The sequence below is a fragment of the Dipteris shenzhenensis genome, chromosome 11 (assembly GCF_047967505.1).
Source record: "Dipteris shenzhenensis isolate YYH24624 ecotype China chromosome 11, Dip_SZ_1.0, whole genome shotgun sequence".
Taxonomy (NCBI): domain Eukaryota; kingdom Viridiplantae; phylum Streptophyta; class Polypodiopsida; order Gleicheniales; family Dipteridaceae; genus Dipteris; species Dipteris shenzhenensis.
In genome coordinates, this window is record NC_141606.1 from 44607993 (window position 1) to 44625097 (window position 17105).

General features: G+C 42.1%; 1 protein-coding gene across 1 annotated transcript in view; it reads left to right on the forward strand.

Moving 5' to 3' along the window:
• Positions 1-17105, forward strand: part of LOC147897062 (glutathione S-transferase U20-like) — a 118348-nt gene that overhangs the window by 85262 nt on the left and 15981 nt on the right. The window lies entirely within an intron of this gene.

The window sequence follows — 17105 nt, forward strand, 5'->3', positions numbered from 1 at the left end:
TTACCCCTTGAACTCATGAAGGAGACTAACTCTCTAGTTTTCAACCTATAACTCCTCCTTAACCCAGCAACCCTTTCTAAACCATATAACTCCTCGCTAGACTTCTCAACCCTATAACCCCCTTCTAAACTCTTGAACTCATGTGGAGGTGAGAGACTCCATCCATTGTTCTAATCAAGCCCTATTTCTCACCTAAGTGCACACAAGACATTTTTTCCACACTTTAGCCTACACCTCTCAATGGCATACAACCGAAGGACCTATCCTACACTTGTGAACACCTATTCTACAATGAGTAATGACATGACTGTATGTGACCACTACCCTCAAAACCTAGACTTGGGAGGGACAATGACAACATTTTGGTGTTGTTCTGAAGCAAAAAAGGAGCATGTTTTTACATGTGTGAAAAAGAACCCCCTTCAACAAACCACTCAAGACACATCCCTCAAGACAAAGGAGTGCAAAAATCCTCCCAATTGGTGCAAAATGATGATGTATACATCCTAAATAATGTTGATTTCATAAGCACATTAATCTTGTAATCATTAAATTAACCTTCAAACATGCCACATCTTATAAGACCAACGCCACTCCCCCCTCATTTCTTTTCCCTCACTTTGGAAAGCTACTTCCCTCTCTTCTCCATCTCCAAGTTTTGTCAAGACTCCATATTTCCTATCGACCTCCACTTTCTATCCTTTACCTTCCATCCACTACCACCACCACCATTATTTCTATCAAGCTCCTCCCCTCCATTCTCCACTTTCCATCCACCTTCTCCATTCCCTCCACCACACCAATTTTTATATCCATCTTCCCCCCTCTGCCATCACTTTTGATAAAGTGGAGAGAGAGCGAGAGAGAGGAGTACACATGATATAGCTACCTATACATTGTGTTGTATTGAACATTAACATGAATATAAACATGAGTACCCCTTAGGGTTAGGGTTAGGGTTTGCCCCTAATGTCCTATCTAGATGGTGCAATTTACACCACTGGGTAAGTAGATGGTGCATCTACAAGACCTTTTGTGGATTTATTTTTGTCTGGGGCATATGATAGCGTCCAAAATGGAAAAGAATCATAGTAGTACGTGCATGTGTGAGCACATTGACTATGTAGCAGAAGCATGTACAATGAGTAAAACTTATACTGTGCATTTTCCACTCTTAAGTTGTGGGTCATCCTTCATCTTTGGGAATAAAACCCAAAAGATAGGCCAAATGAAAGAGGAAGGAAATATGCAAAAATTAAAGACCACCTAGATCAAAGAATGGTTGATTGAAAGATGACTGCATCGAGAACTGTGTGTATGGCTACATGTCGAACATGTCATGTTTTGTCGTATACTATGTAGTTGCTCTATAGAAGAGGAATATGGATGTAAAGCAATTCAGTGTAGCTAGGTTGTGACAAACAAGGGTGTCACCAACCCAAAAGGACTTACAACAATATTAGAGATATGCTGCAATATACTAATCTATGTCATATGATGTGGTGTCAATACCATTTTAACAATCAAATTGATCATATGAGTCCATCTTCTATTACATTGGATGTTCAAAGCAATGGTCAGGTACAATGGCTATTGTGATATTGAAAATATTTCTCCCTTCATTTGTGGTGTGGACAGAGTGATCCAGGGGCTAAAAACATTTGGCCGAAGGTGTAGGTATGATACTCTACTATGATGATGAAGAGGCCCATAAAACTGACAAGGTATGGTAACCTGTCAAACCTATATGATCAACTATCATGAGCTGAAGCTTTGACTATCATGTGCATGGCTAAACATCCATTGGCATAGGATGTAGCATTTTTCATAGGCTCATTAAGAAGGAGCTAATAGTATAAAGGCCTAGAAGCCAAAAATATCACTAAAAATATTTAAGATATCCCTGAGGCATATGTGGTGCCGAATGCTAATGTCGGGATCAATCTTAGTCCTAGATCCAATCACCTATCTGCATCAAGTATGGACTATCTACGATATCCATAAGTGCATGGTGAAACAATGAGGTTCCCTAGGTTGTGCTATGGATGAACCTGATGATGTCCACTGCAATAAAGCAAGATTACACTGATGCATAAATATTCTCATGCTTAGGAATGATCTATTGCTCAAAGAGGTGGTGATTTACTAGATCCAAGGGTGGTGGTGACATGATTGAGCCGATGCTAAAATGTGTTGAATACTAATCTGCTGATTTGAATTGTTCATGGAAATCATGTCCGTGGATCATGTAATATGCTTTGTATCATAGATTAGCATCAATGATGGATGCTAGAGTAAAATCACATGAAGAGTTGGATGCACTGTGGCATATATCTTTGCATGCTGTTGAAGATGTGAGTACCTCGTACTGAGGACTGGCCTACTAAGAAATTGCATGATCACTAGTGAACTCCTACTAAGTAGTTGTATCATCAGGTGTGACAATAAATGGAGTTGGATTTGTAGTCTCAATGGTGACTCACATGTTGTGGGGATCTTGAAGGGATGCAAATGGAGCCTCCACTCCAAGCCATCCGTATGTATAACTCAAGTGGCTCTCGGGATTGTTGCAATGTGTTTCCACAAGAGAAAGAGGGAAGGGGGAGAAGGGAGAGGAGAGAGAAGGGGAGAAGAGAGGGGAGAGGAGAGAGGGAAGGAGGAGAGAAGGAGAGAGTGAAGGGGGATGGAGTGGCAAACACAAAAGCACTACAAGGGAAACAAGAGAACACCCAAAGATACTCTTGAAAGAGAAGATGGAGCTTCTCTTAAAAGAGAAGAGGGAGCTTGTATTCCAAACTTGTGCATACAGCAATGAAGACCAAAGTCAACCATATGGCCTTTCATACAAGTCACCTTTTGAAGGGAGGGTCAACCCTTTTCCTTGTACCACTCTCTCTTGTCTCTCTTTTGTTACCACCACTTGGGCCCATATCCAAGGCATTCTCTCAACCTCCTCTCATCTTCAAATGGCTCTTGTGTTATCTTTATATGAGATCCAAATGGCTCTTGTGTTATCCTCTCCAATTTGGATGGTCCCGGCACTTGCCTTTGTCCTAAGCCATTTGAGACTCAAAATTGAGATGGCGAGATTGATGTTGAGCCATTTACGGCTCAAAGCCCATATGGTTGGACCCATCACTGTGCTCCATGGATGTGGGTGTTAACATGCCCCCCTTCTTGTTGTTGCTGATCCGCCCTCTAGAGGAGGTGGGTAGAGAGGACTGTCTATAGGACTGCGTAGTGGTCCAATTGGTGAGGGGTGATCCATGTGAAGTACAAGCAGAACTTCCAAAAGTGGGTGGGATGCATGTCCTAAAAGGTGTGAATGTGATGGTGATGGAGGTTGCAGACTCGAAAGTAGAGGCGGAGGTCCTAGAACTAAGAGGGGCCGATGTCAGGGTTAAAGACAATTTGGTTGTTGAGATTATGGAGCTTGTCGTCAATCAGCCGACTGTGGGCATGGAGATCATGGAGGAGCAAGAGGATGAGTCAGTTGAAGTGGACTGTTGCAATGACCACGGAATTAGGAACAGAGCCATAGTAGGTGTTATTGAATGACTAGGTGGAAGCAAAATCCCTCTTGAGTCATTTCCTTGGGAAAATTGTACTTCAGGAATTTGTAAAGAATATTGGGGTCCTTTTGTTGGAGCCCTCGGAAGTGGGCCCAGGTCCATCGGTGTTCCATGAAAATGTAAAGGGGGTAGATCCGCCAGTCGATGTGTTCGCTGCGATAGTAGCACCAAAATTTCTCCTTCTTCACAAAAGTAATGCACCAACGAGGTTGAAGATTGGCACATTAGGAGCAAGGTGGTACCCACTATGTGTGCGCTTTGAATGGGTCCACCACCAATCGTTAAAGGACTGGGTAATGAAGTGGGTGAGGGGGCAAACTTCCATAATTTCGTAGAGGCGGAGGTGAAAGCCTTTGGGCTGAGTCTTCCAGTGATGCATTGGGGTGCTGTTGGGCAGATCTTGGAAGAACTACAGATCGGGTCGCCATTGGACATCTTCGAGAAAGTAGGAGGGGCATGCTAGAGGGACATCATCATCATCCATAGGCATAGGTTCCTCTTCAGTAGTCCCTGCAGCCTGATAGATCAATGGGCATAGGTTCAAAAGTCATCGACTTGAGGAGCATGTTGAGTGCCTCCATTGGAAGGTCAACAGGAGCGTTGGAGGAGATGGAATGGGAGGTCCCGTGCTATGCATAGCATTGAAGGATATGGACTAGCAAGGTCCGTGCTATGTAGAGCTTGTGTTGGAGGCATTGGAGGAGTACTCGTGGGGTTTGTGCAGGGTAGTGGGGGCAGGACAAGATTGGTGGGTGGGGTGGGTGGCCAGCGAGGGTCTAAAGATCAAAAGGACGGATAAGGGAGAGGTTGGTGGGCTGAATATTGAGGAAGAAATATGACATGGTGAGGATGGTGCGGCAATGGTCGGGATTGCAGTGGAGGATGGTTTTGAGTGAATTGGGAGGAAGGGGGGCGGTGAGGTCTATTTGGAAGATGAAGTTTTGTGTGTGGAGTGCATCGAAGTGCATTATTTGGGGTAAGGTGCATGGGGCTAGAGTGTACGTGTCGAGTTGCGTGGAGACCTCTCGATACATCTGGAACTCCTGCTACTCCCTATATTCCAATGTTGATTCCTTTGGGTGGCTCGAGGTACGTTGGATCTCATTTTTTGCTAGCATGCTTATTGTGAGGGCACGCTCCTGTGCTAAGAGATCCTAAAGGATTTGGATCTACCTATCGGATCCCTTGTTGAGTTGGCTTGCTGCTCCTTGGCTTGCACCCTACATTCTGCCGTGGTATGAAGACTGGATTCTGCCTTCCTTGTCCAACTGGTACATGAGGGTTTCAACTAGGGATTCACTGGCAAAAAGCTCATCCTTGAGCTTGGTGATGGAGACTTCCAGCTCTTTGGCCGTGGTTTGATATTCCTCTGCTTTGTCGAGGGTGGTTTGCCCTATAGCTTGTGTAAAAACCATAAGCATGTGGCTGCCGCGCACGCTGAGTTGTGCCTGGAGAAGAGTGGATGATAGTTGGGAGGCGTGCTCTTGCCTCCTTTGCAAAATTGTTTGCACCACATATGGGAGCTGGGCCATCACACCTAGCAATAGCTGGAGCTCCATCTGATTGGTCCGATACTCAAGTGCACTACAAAATTGGAGGGCTTCTATGAGCTCAACCCATGGGGACGAGGAGGATCCGATGATGAAGGAGGTAGTCTCCTATGGGTGGGTGAAAGCTAAGGTCGAGAGACTTGGGGAGCAAAGGGGGTGGCATGAGTGCCTTGGGGTCTGAGGTGGAGGCCAATGTGAATAGTATCATCCCCAGGGAAGTCATCGACGTCGATTGGGTCCTGGGTGGCATCCTTGCCCTTAGAGCATGGATCGGAGTTCTCAACTCGATGCTGCATGCGTAGGAATTCACTTTGTATTGGAGCAGAGCTTGCTATCAAGGGATGGCTGAGTGGGACAACAGGTGGGTGTGGCACTCGGGCCTACGCTTAGGTATGGCCACTATCTCTTCTTCAACCGGCACAGGTCCTGTGGCTGTTGCAGCATATGGTAGAGCACTAGCATATAGAGCATGGTATTATCGAGGACTTTGCCATGCGTCTTGAGGTCCTCCCACATCTAGGTACATAAGTAGTCTGCCGAGTTGGTGATGCGTAGCACTGCCAATCATGCAAGGATTTTAGGCACGATGGATTGGTGGTGGTCCACATGCTTGGCCACACTAGAGCGCGCATGCCAATTTCTCCAACTCTAATTTAGTGATCTCGAAGAAGTGGATGCGGCCCTTTCTATTCTTCCGGTCATAGTTGCAGATCTGGCTGAGGACTTTATGCAGCTTTTTCTTCTGAGAGTACTTCTCTGTGATTGTGATGGGGAGGTTGACGGTAGTGCACACCACATCCACATTGAGGTGGTAGAAGTGGGGGGTTGCTATTATGCCGCACAAGATGTCAACATTGGTATTCAGGTTGTAGATTAGGAGGAACTCCCCAAGCAGCTTCATGTCCAGGTGATAAGGGAGGTGGTCCACCACGGATCCGAGATCTGTCAGTGCTAGGGAGGCTTGAACCTCTCGCTCCTTGAGGTCTTGATACGCAGCCTCATTGTGGTAGTGGAGGGTGTAGTCGTGCCCCTCGTAGGTGTATCAGGAGGGGATAATGCATCAATTGAGTTGATGTCTGCAACTAGGCTTCTCCAAGCGTCGAGTGCATCTGGGACCACACAATCTTGTACTCCCCTTGCATTGGAGCTAGAGTATGCTTTCTGGATGTCTTGGAGGGAGTAGTTACAGCTACGTTGAGATAGACCCTGAGTGGCTGGCTGCATCGAGATCTCCTCCTCCATTTGTAGGTCCTCTGCTAGACTGTCAGAGGGCATTCAGATTGTCCCTTAGGGTGTACTCTGGGATTCGAAGGGGCCAGGGGGCTGTGGATTTTGGGGGTGGAGACTGAGATTTGTCAAGTCGAATTTGAAGAATTTGTTCTCAGGATCCATGGGGGAAAAGCAAGGTAGTTGCATGAGAAGAGAGTCAGTGGAGGAGGAGGAGCCTTAGGACATTAAATGGCGGCTGAAATGTAGGCTGGAAGAGGGAAGAGGGCTGGGGATGGTCTGGCAAAAAATTGACAGAGTTTTGTCAGTTTTGCTAAGGCGACAACCCAGGGGAATAGGGGGGGCTTTTTATAGTTTTTGGTATTCCTACAGTCAGGGGGATAATGTAAGGAGATGGGTCACGGGGATAGGAGCTATGGCGATGGTCAGTGGGATGGAAGCTATGATGATGGTCGGCAAGATGGAAGCTATGGCGACAGTTGGCGGGCTAGCAGGAAGGTGACAGTCAATGAGATAACAGACAGGTGACGGCGAACGGTGGAATTAGAGCTATGGCAACGAGCCATGGGGATAACAAAAAGGAGACTATAGTGGGGATAATAGAAAGGCAATGTCTGTGGGGATAACAGAAAGGCGATTACTGTGGTGATAGCAGTTGTCAAAATTTGTGTGTGTGTGTGAGAGAGAGAGAGGGGGCGAGGAGAAGAAAGAGGGAGAGAGAGGAAAAAAGGTAGAGCGGGGAAGAAGGAAAAGGATGGGGTTGTGGATGCTGAGGGCATCATGCAAAGGGAAACACAAGGTGAACGGGCCAGGTGTCACATAGACTTGTGAGGTCAATGTGCAAGGATGCAAAACCATGAAGATAATGCACAACAGATGTATTGGCCGTATTCACCTAATGCTAACCATGAATGTGAGTGGGTGCATTGGAATACCAAGGACTTGTGAGCTGCTGGTGCATGGGGGTGATATGCCTACCGTACAAACTCACCTAGACCTAGACTTAATGATTATGTGGAAGGCAATGGAGACAAATGCTAAGCAGCAACATACCATGTCATTAGCCAAGTAGAGTGCCACGTGTTGAGTTTGTGCCTCATCTTGGTTGTCAAGGGTGTATTGGCGATGTGGAGTTCACTCTAATGGAACTCCTTTGCAGTAAGGCACGTAGGTTCTTGTGTGGCTGTAACCAGTGTGGTAACAGGTTCTTGTGGTACCATGACCCTTGATGTAGTAGGCAAGTTATGCTTGGGTATCATTGTGGGTGCTCTATTTAGTAAGGCTTCTTGCACATGTTGTTCACCGCGAGTTTCTAGGTGGGTGGTAGAGGTGGCGGAGTAGCTTGCAGTATTGATATTAAAACTTTGTACCCCATAAAGGCCTGGAGACACAGGCTCATAGAAGACCAAAATTGTGACAAACAGATGTCTTCACTACATGCTATTTTGATAGAATAAAGCCTCTTGCATACACACAAACCACTCCATCACTTTCCAATAGACCTCTAGCTAAGCATGCTACCTTGAATGAAAGATGAAGCTGTCCATCGAAAGTTTGCTAATCATCAAAGGACTTACAACCCTTGCAAGTATTTAGCAACATACACATGAAGTATTGCTCTCCAATGGATGGTGAAACATTGTACATTCAGTCAATGATTTTACCTGATTTTCTTTTGGTCCACTTCTTCTTTGGTTTGTTCCAAACCCATTTTCTTGGAAAGTCACCATAAAGTAAATTGCTTTGTATTGCAATTCATTGCATTAGAACCATTATGTAAGAGTAGTTTTTCTTTTTTGTTCCCTATTCACCACATTTTGCAAATCATCATCTCGAAATATTACACTATTCAACATCGGAAGGTGAACTTGCAATGTTTGGACATCTGGTTTTTCATCGTGCAATTCATACTCCTGATGTTGACATATCATTGCATCTAAATACATGATAATCTCATCAATGATGCCATTATTTGGATTTTTTGATTCACCTTGTTCTTCTATAGGATTTTCCATTCACATCTTGATTGTAGCCCTATCATGACCATTGTATACATATTTGTATAAATATTTAACAACTATGATAGTGGAGCAAAGAGTAATACTTATGTGTGCCTTGTAATTCATTGATAGGAAAGGATTCAAAGGCATAATCCAACGATTGTCTACAACACCCTCTTTTACTTGTATCTTTCTTCCATCATCTCTGCACATGTACAAAGGATAACCATCATTACCCACAACAATACATTGAGACAAGGAATGTGGGTAACGTTGATTGCATTTGCCATCAATCATGCAAGCAGCTGAGGAATTAAATGCACCACATGGGCCATGAACATTACATTTCTTGGTAATTGCATGCAACTCAGGAAATAATGTCACATCAGATATCGCTGCACATACCAAGCAGTCATAGTGGCTAACCTCTGTAGGTTTATAATGCACCTTCCAAAATCAACAATATATGTGAGTGTGGCAAACCTCTCTTCTGAAATTCTATTACACAAACATACCTTGCCACTTTGCCAAGCAAATTATCCTTCAAAATTTATTGCATCACATCCTTGTGCTTTTGATAGAAGACAGGTGTTGTCAAATTTGGATGGTCTTGTGCACTTTGGCCTACCAAAAGTCCTGATGATATTTCAACCCATTTTGAATTGCAAGTAAATGTAATAAATAAATCAGATTTTCCTCTTTTCCTTACAATTGCCATTGCATCTTGATATAATTGGAAATATACCTTGGTTTGCCTATAAAAGATAATGGCAACACAACTCTACGTCCTACTGCATTGACCAATAAATTAAGTGCCCCATCATTTGAATTTACCATGTTCATTGTTAATCCTTGATAAAACTATGCATGCAAAGATGCCTGATTGTTGCCTATCCATATTAACCTAGATTCGTCCATGCTACTATATGCATCAACAATGTACTGTTGGAGTAATCTTCCCCACGTAGAAGGCATGCATTTGTATCTATTCTCACTTGCAAACGGTATGCATAATATTGTCTTTGTGTGACACACTTTTGACTCTGTATATCATGCAATGATATGTGGCTAGGAACATCACCATACATCATGTTTAGTAGATGTCAACCGTCCTCCCCTCGAGCAAACAGAAGAACATACATGAGTAGCATGTATGATCGATGCAAATTAGATATTCATTTGACATGTCCATTGCAGCTTAATATTTGAATGTCTCTATTTCCAACATCAAAGTCATCTCCTTGGCCTAGCATGATAGTAGAAACTTCATTGGCAATTGGAACTAAATATTGTGTGGATGTTGCACAACTCTCATATATCACCATTTCTACATTTTCATGTGGATTGATTCTCAGATCTTCCCCTACAACTACCAATGCAATGGCATATGGATTGCATGCATATATCATTATTTTGTAACTCTTCTAAAATGCCTTGGTCCAAACCAGGCATCCCATTCAAACGATGTTCCAATTCATGATCAAGGAAATAAACACAGATTATAGAAAATTAACATTTCAAGCAATATATTAAGTTTATATTTTTCATCTTGAAAAAAATTAAAAAATCATAATTTAATTAAACATCTCAATGACTATAAGGACTTCATTCAAGGAAAGAAAACTATAATTAATCATACCAAATATATGATTAACTAATTTATATTATGCATCATAGGATTTATTTTAAAATATATTAATACAAAATATTATTTGCTTCTAAAAATAAGGTCATTATAAATGAAAATTTCCTTGAAATAATCTCTTAAAATATTTAATTTTAATTAAATAATTATGTTGAAAAAATAATGCATCTATCATTTGTATTAAAATATTTAATTTTAAGATCTATAGAAAATAAAATGCTATCTTATATTTTCTATGGCTTGAACAAATTTATTATTTTATTCCCCTATTGAAACTTGGTATTATCACTATTGTAAGACCTGCATGATTAAAGATAGACTCGTCAAATAAAATCCTTGAAAATATTCTGTATGATAGTAATTTTTTAGCAAATTTAGGACTAACACTCTATGGCCATGGAAGGCGACCCCTACATATTACTATGTTATCGACCTTTTTGGTGGTCGATTAACCAGGTCTAGACAAAATGTAAAGGTCTTGCAAAAAATGCTACTATTTCACATCCACAATAGCTCTCTTCTTTGCTCAATACAGTGGAAACCATAGTCAAAAAGGTAAGAAGTTGCCACATGATTCTATATCATGCATAGTGATCTCTAAGCCAAGGGTGCAATGAGTATCCATGCACTACAACAAATCGGCCCTTTTTCGATGGAAATACCAACCTTTTTTACACCAAAAAGTTTGTTTTTAACGGGTGCAAAGGTCGGTATTTATGTCGCTATTAGCATCAAAAAAGAACAGTCGCTATATTAGTGTCGCTATATAGCGACACTGGTAAACGTCACTATATAGCGACATTGGTAAACGTCACTATATAGCAATGATTAACAGAAGCCTTAAAAAAATATTATGGGGCTAAACAGGGCCACAGCACGCCCTGCTTTGCCCCACTAATGTTTTTTTTAAAGTAATTACAAAAGAATTTTTTTGTTACAAAATTTTCCTTGTGAAAAAGGTGATACAAAATCGCTCAAATGAGCCGAGTGACAGAAGCATATACATGTCAAAGATATACAACATTGTTTCTTACAAAATTACCCTTTCGAAAAGGGTGATACAAAATCGCTCAAACGAGCCAACATACAAAAGCATATACATGGCGAAGTATATGCAAACTACTACTACTACTACTACTGCTGCTCATCCGGATCGTCGTCCTCATCCTCATTGCACTAGCCTGATCCCTAGCCCTCGTGAGTTGCGCCTGATCCATGGCCCTCATCGAAGCCGTGTAAGCCTAATCCCTCATCATCACCACTCACCTCTGTTGATGGGATGTTCAAGCTTTGATTCTAAGAGTGAAACCATATTAATTGGAAATTAGATTGGAACTTAAAGAATAAGATGGTTTAAAAAGTGAGATTAGGAGTAGACTTATACCGTGCGAGCAACCACCTCAGCCCAATCGACCGTCGCTCCCAGCACCTCTTGCTCAATAAACCACGGCTTTGTTTCTCATCTCGTCTCTGTATCTGGAGGAAGGCGATCCATCGCAACTTGCTGTGGGCCCAATTTACGAGAGTTAGATAAAGTGCATGCAATATGTCGTAAAACAAATAGAACAATATATTAAATGAGAAGAAGTAGACTTACCACAATTGCCTTGAATGCCAACCGTCCGCCTGCACCAAAGTGTGAAGTACCTATAGAGTCCAGCCATCTCCTCACAACTCTCCTCAGACCCTCGAACAGTTCGGGATGGTCCCTGTATTGCTTCTTGAAAAACTTCGAATCAGCTTTGTCTGCCCATTTAGCCTTTCCCTTTGCGATGGAAGTACGCAAGGTCGACCTACGATGCTTCAAGAGGACCCCCATGCACTCTTTCATGTAATCTGAATTGAACTCCCAATTTGGAGGGTTAGGATATTGTCTTTTCAATTCATCGATGATTGCCTACTTCTTTTCCTCATCTTGGTACCTTCAGTCAGTAGCTATGCCACTCCTGAAGTGGTGGCTCATCAACCGCCTCATGGTGGCCATCACTGTTGCTGATCCCTTTTTATTTTCTATTATCTCTCCAGCAACTGTGATTTCATAGAACAAGTCCTCAACCGGGTAAGGAGGACTCACGGTAGTGGCAGAGTCAAAGCGAGTGGTGTCAATGTGAGTGTTTACGGAGCGAAGAGTAGCAATGTGAGTAGGAGAGGGCAAGGGACCTGACTAGTACTGGGTCTCGGGACCAAGTGGAGACCTATAGGAATGTGAGTGACCCCTCAGTTAAAGGGGCTAGAGGGGACGGTTGGACAGTAGGTCCCGTCGGTGTAGGAGAAGGATTTGCTGAGGTCCTCTGGGATAGCAGAGAGAAGAATCTCGCTGCCTCCGCATCAGTCATCTATGCAACAAACTCGTTGGGACTCCCAACAAAGCCATGGGTTGCTAGCAAAAGAGTTCTCCAAGGGGTAGTCATAGTGCTACATCCTAAAGGAGTCGATAGGGGTAGTCACAGGGGTAGGCCCCTAAGGTGTCACCTGAGTGGAATCAAAGTCCTCTGGAGAGTAGAGAATATGATGGCTCCTCCTATGAGGGTTTTCATACTTGTCAGATGTGCAACGTGATCCCATGTCTAATTTGGGGGATTGGACAAATATAGACACAAACACGAAAACAAAAAACAAAAAACAAGAGCGGGTAAGAAGCAAAAAGATAATTAATTACTTGAGACAATTATGAAATTCAAACTTAAGAAATTACGGGCATGCAATTAATCACTTGTGAAAATTATGAACTAACATCAATGCATAAAGGATAAATATGAAAGGACAATTATTTACTTAAGACAATTATGAAAAGCCAATTTTGAAAAGACAAATATTTATAAAAGACAAGTGGAATCCAATAAGATTTTCATATATATATATATATACAATAGAGACCAAAAGTATGTCTCCAAAATTATGTATATAAAAAATGTTTTCAAAAGAGACATTCTTCAAAAATGCCAAAATGGTGGAGGAGGTCTAGTGTTCTGCATTACTGTTTGAGGTACTTTCCTCCTCCGCACCACTAGGCGGGTCACTGGGGACCTCATCCTCCACCTCTTCTAATATGCGGTCATGCTCTGCATCTAATGCTTCAGGCGTTAGCTGTAGGCCAATGCAAATAACGGAAATAACGAAAGGGAAAAAGAGGAAGCACTTTCTTACCTGGAAAAGTCCCGAACCGTGTTTCATGGACTGGCCCTACAAAAAAGAGGAAACATACCATTTTTTTAGATAACGAGTTAGAGAAAGGAGGAGTTTGGAGAAGCAACTTTTCAAAGGGATTGGATGAGTTTGGAGAAGCCTACAAACAAGGAGAAAGCATAAGCCTACAAACAAGGAGAAAGAGGAGGAAGAGAAATACCAAAAAGAGAAGAGGTGAGTCTTTTTTCTTTCACCAAATCTCGTTTTTTGTCCTTAACCTATGAAAATCAAGCATGAAAATTAGCACATAGCCTTAGCAATACAAGGAAAAACATGCTTCAACACTCACAAAATGAAATCTTACAAAAAATGAACCTACATTGCTTAAAGAGATGCACCTTCTTGAAAAACTTCCTTTCACACAAGCAAAGACGGAGAAGGGTGGAGAGGGAGCACAAGTGTTGGGAGAGGGGCTGGGTAGGGGTGAGGAGTGGGGAATAGAGAGGAGGAAAGCAAAGTCATCAAATATAAGGTGGGAGGAGAGATTTTTGCTTTTCATGCAATAGAGATGTGAAAGACAACATCGCGCAGGGTTTTAGGTTTTAGCCCCCTAGCGATGCTGGTTAGTCGCTATATAGTGATGTTATATCCTAAAAGTGTCGCTATATAGCAATTGAAGAGGGCAAAGTGTCTCTATATAGCGTCGATTTAGGGCACTTTTTGTTAGAAGAGAGAAAGGAGCTCATGGGTGGCTATTTTTTGCATATACGAAATCTATGAAATTGATTTCAGACGATTTAGTATTTTCATTCTTGATGTAAAAGTTCATTTTTAAAGATCCATTGATACATGTACTTAATTATAATTTCATATATATAATTGATGGCATTTGGCACCCATCTTCAATATAGGTGGTTTTTCATCCGAATCATTCTGATCCAAGATGGTGGTACGTGATCTAAGTTGCACCACGAAGTAAGCAAATTTTTGACGATATATAGAGATGTGGATATGGAGATGCCACTACCAATGCCGGATCCAATTGATCCAGATGGATCTAGCGAGAGAAGATGAAGATTACAATATGAGCCAAGAGGAAGATGCACATAATGACATCGTACAGGAGGAAGATGGAGATCACGATATTGAGGAAGAAGATGACAATCATCAAGAATCACCACACTTAATTGAAGAAGATGATTAAGTCTTAGGTGAACATACGATGCTAGAATACGATGATAATATAGGAGATCAACTCAATATAGAGTTAGAGATAGACTTGTTTGGCACATTAGACTTGGCTCAGGATGAAACCGTTGATGTAAATGCTCTTTTAAGGTCGGTATGGGAAAAAACACTCTCTATAAGACATCGTTATAGGAAACTATCTCAATGTCGCTATGTAACGACCATTTACAAGTCTAATAAGTGTCGCTATGTAGCGACATTCTTTAAACATCGCTATATAGTGACACTTAATGAATCCCACTTTGATTACCGATGACTAGCGCCCCGCACAGGCTAAACATCGGTGCTTAAGCATCGGAATAAGGCCCATGTGTAGTAGTGTCACTGCCAAATGTTTTAATACAAACCATTCTTGGCCAAATGATTATGCAAAATACAAATTATTCTTAGTTAAGTGGCCATGCAAGGGTTACAAAGAAGAAATCTCATGCTCTTGCAATGAATAAGTAGTTTTCTTGAGAAGTCCTTCAGTCATTGATTATGGTGGGTTTGTTGCTAGGTTACAATCCCTCAAAGCCGTTCACTCAGCACTTGTATGTGAGAAGACTAGATCCAAAGTGGGCAAAGTTGGGATGCATTATGGTGCATCCTTAAGAGTTATATAGCATCAAACCATCAATCTTTGGTTGAAATTATGCTAATCAAGGGTTGAATAGACCTCAAGCAAGTTATAGTAATGCTAGTCTGTCCATGGTAGACGCAACATGCAATGTCAAACAAGTATTGTATATTCACAAAAATCATCGATCATGCAAGTCCACAAAGATTAGGAAACTATCATAGAAAAGGGTGCTTATACTCAGGTCTGAGTAGGGACATAGCCTTGCACAAACGGACTAGGATGCAATGAATGCAATCAAAATATTGTATCAACAAAAAGCTCATCACAAGCATGAGTTGGAGCATCAAATAGATAAAACTATTGTCGAGAGATGAACCTGCTAAGGTGTTTGCAAGCAAGGACGACCAGGACTAGGAAGAGCCATCATGTCTAGGTGTTTTGGTAAAGCTCATCAATGACCAAGTATTTTGAGCTTGGATAGCAGAGTATGTCCCCCATACATTGAAAAATGGGAAATTCCCATCAATTAGTTGTTGGTAAGAGAAGAGGGGTGAAAAGGAAGAGGGAAAGGGCATAATTAAATTAAGGGATAAAGGGGGGAGGGAGGAGTTCCAATTAAGAGGCCCGACCACTTAAGAAGGGAACATTAAAAAACAAGGCACTTGTGAAAGGGGGAGGGGGAATGGGGACCATTTGAAGGGGGCATTAAAGAAGAAGGCACTACTAAAGGGGGAGGGGGAAGAGGGACCATTTATAATATTTTAGTTAGCACTACATATACCCTTCCATTTTATAGCTTAGTGGTAGGGCTCACATGTGGGAAAGAAAACAGTGTGAGTTTGAATCCTACCCTCTTAAAGAATGTGCACTCTTCTTAACAAATTAATTAATCCATGGACAAGTTTATAGGTTAATTAGAATCTATGGTCCAAAACAAATAGGAATATAATAAAGTTCAGCAAGTATGTCCCCGCATCAAATCTAAAATTAAACTTCAATTGCAGTAGGCTATGCCGCCGGAATTGGAAACCCCATCGAATCTAAAATCAAACTTCAATTGCATTAGGCTACCCTGCCGAAATTGGAAAAATTAAGGTAATTTCAATGGATGAGTGACAAATTATCCTAGGTTAACCCTCCCAAAAATTAATCTCCCTCCCCCTCGCCACCTCCCTGGCTTCCTCTCCCCTCGCTCTCCCCTTCCATCACCTCCCCTTCCATCCCCTCCACTCCCTACTCCTCGCTCCACTACCCTTGCTCGAGAATGCCTGGCAACTGCCCTCCCTACCTTCTTGCTCAAACACTAGGTGGTAGAGGAGAACCTTTACCTTCCTCTGGCTAAGCCCTCCATGCCTCGATCCTCGCTCCACTACCCTTGCTCTTGCTTGGCTCCACTCCCTACTCCTCGCTACTCTACCCTCCTTGGCTCTACTTTCCACTGCCCTTGGTTTCGTTGCTTCTCTAACCTCCTTCTGCCTCTTGTCTCTCATGATGGGAGCAGCGGCTCAGGGGGGGTCACTCAGAAAAAAGTAAGTATAGCACATGGGTTCAACATAAGGGGCTTTAAAAAATGGCTCTTTACACAGCTTTAAAAAATGGCTCTTTACACATTTTTTACATACAAAAGGGTACCATATAAAGGGGGTATTCACAGATTGAATAGAAAAAGGGTGTTTTTAATTCGTGAAAAAATCATAGATAAGGGACTCTCAAATTCGTCCTTGAATGCACATGATATAAAGGATTTACATATGGTGAAACCCTCGAGATTAGCGGCGGTAGTAATGGCAAAGGTGATGAGTAGCAACAATGGTGACACAAGCTAGAGAACAGTGGCGGGACGCCGATGATGAGGAAGCTTAGGCTAGTGTTAAGTTAGGTTAGGGTTAAGGTTGATTTAGATTGAGTGGGTTCACCTCGAAACTCCTTCACACTGATTCAAAACTATCTTGAAATGTGGGGACGATCCTTCATGATGGTCCGTAATAAAGTACACAACAAAATTTCAAATGATCCCCTTATTCAAAAATCCCTCCATAAGCGGAATTGATGCTCTATTTTAGCATGTAAGTCACCGCTATGCCTTGTAGTGGGTTTGATGGTCCATAGTGGCAAGTCGCATAAAATTTGAAGGAATTAAATACTCCCTATTATCATTTTTCCTTTCAAAGGAAA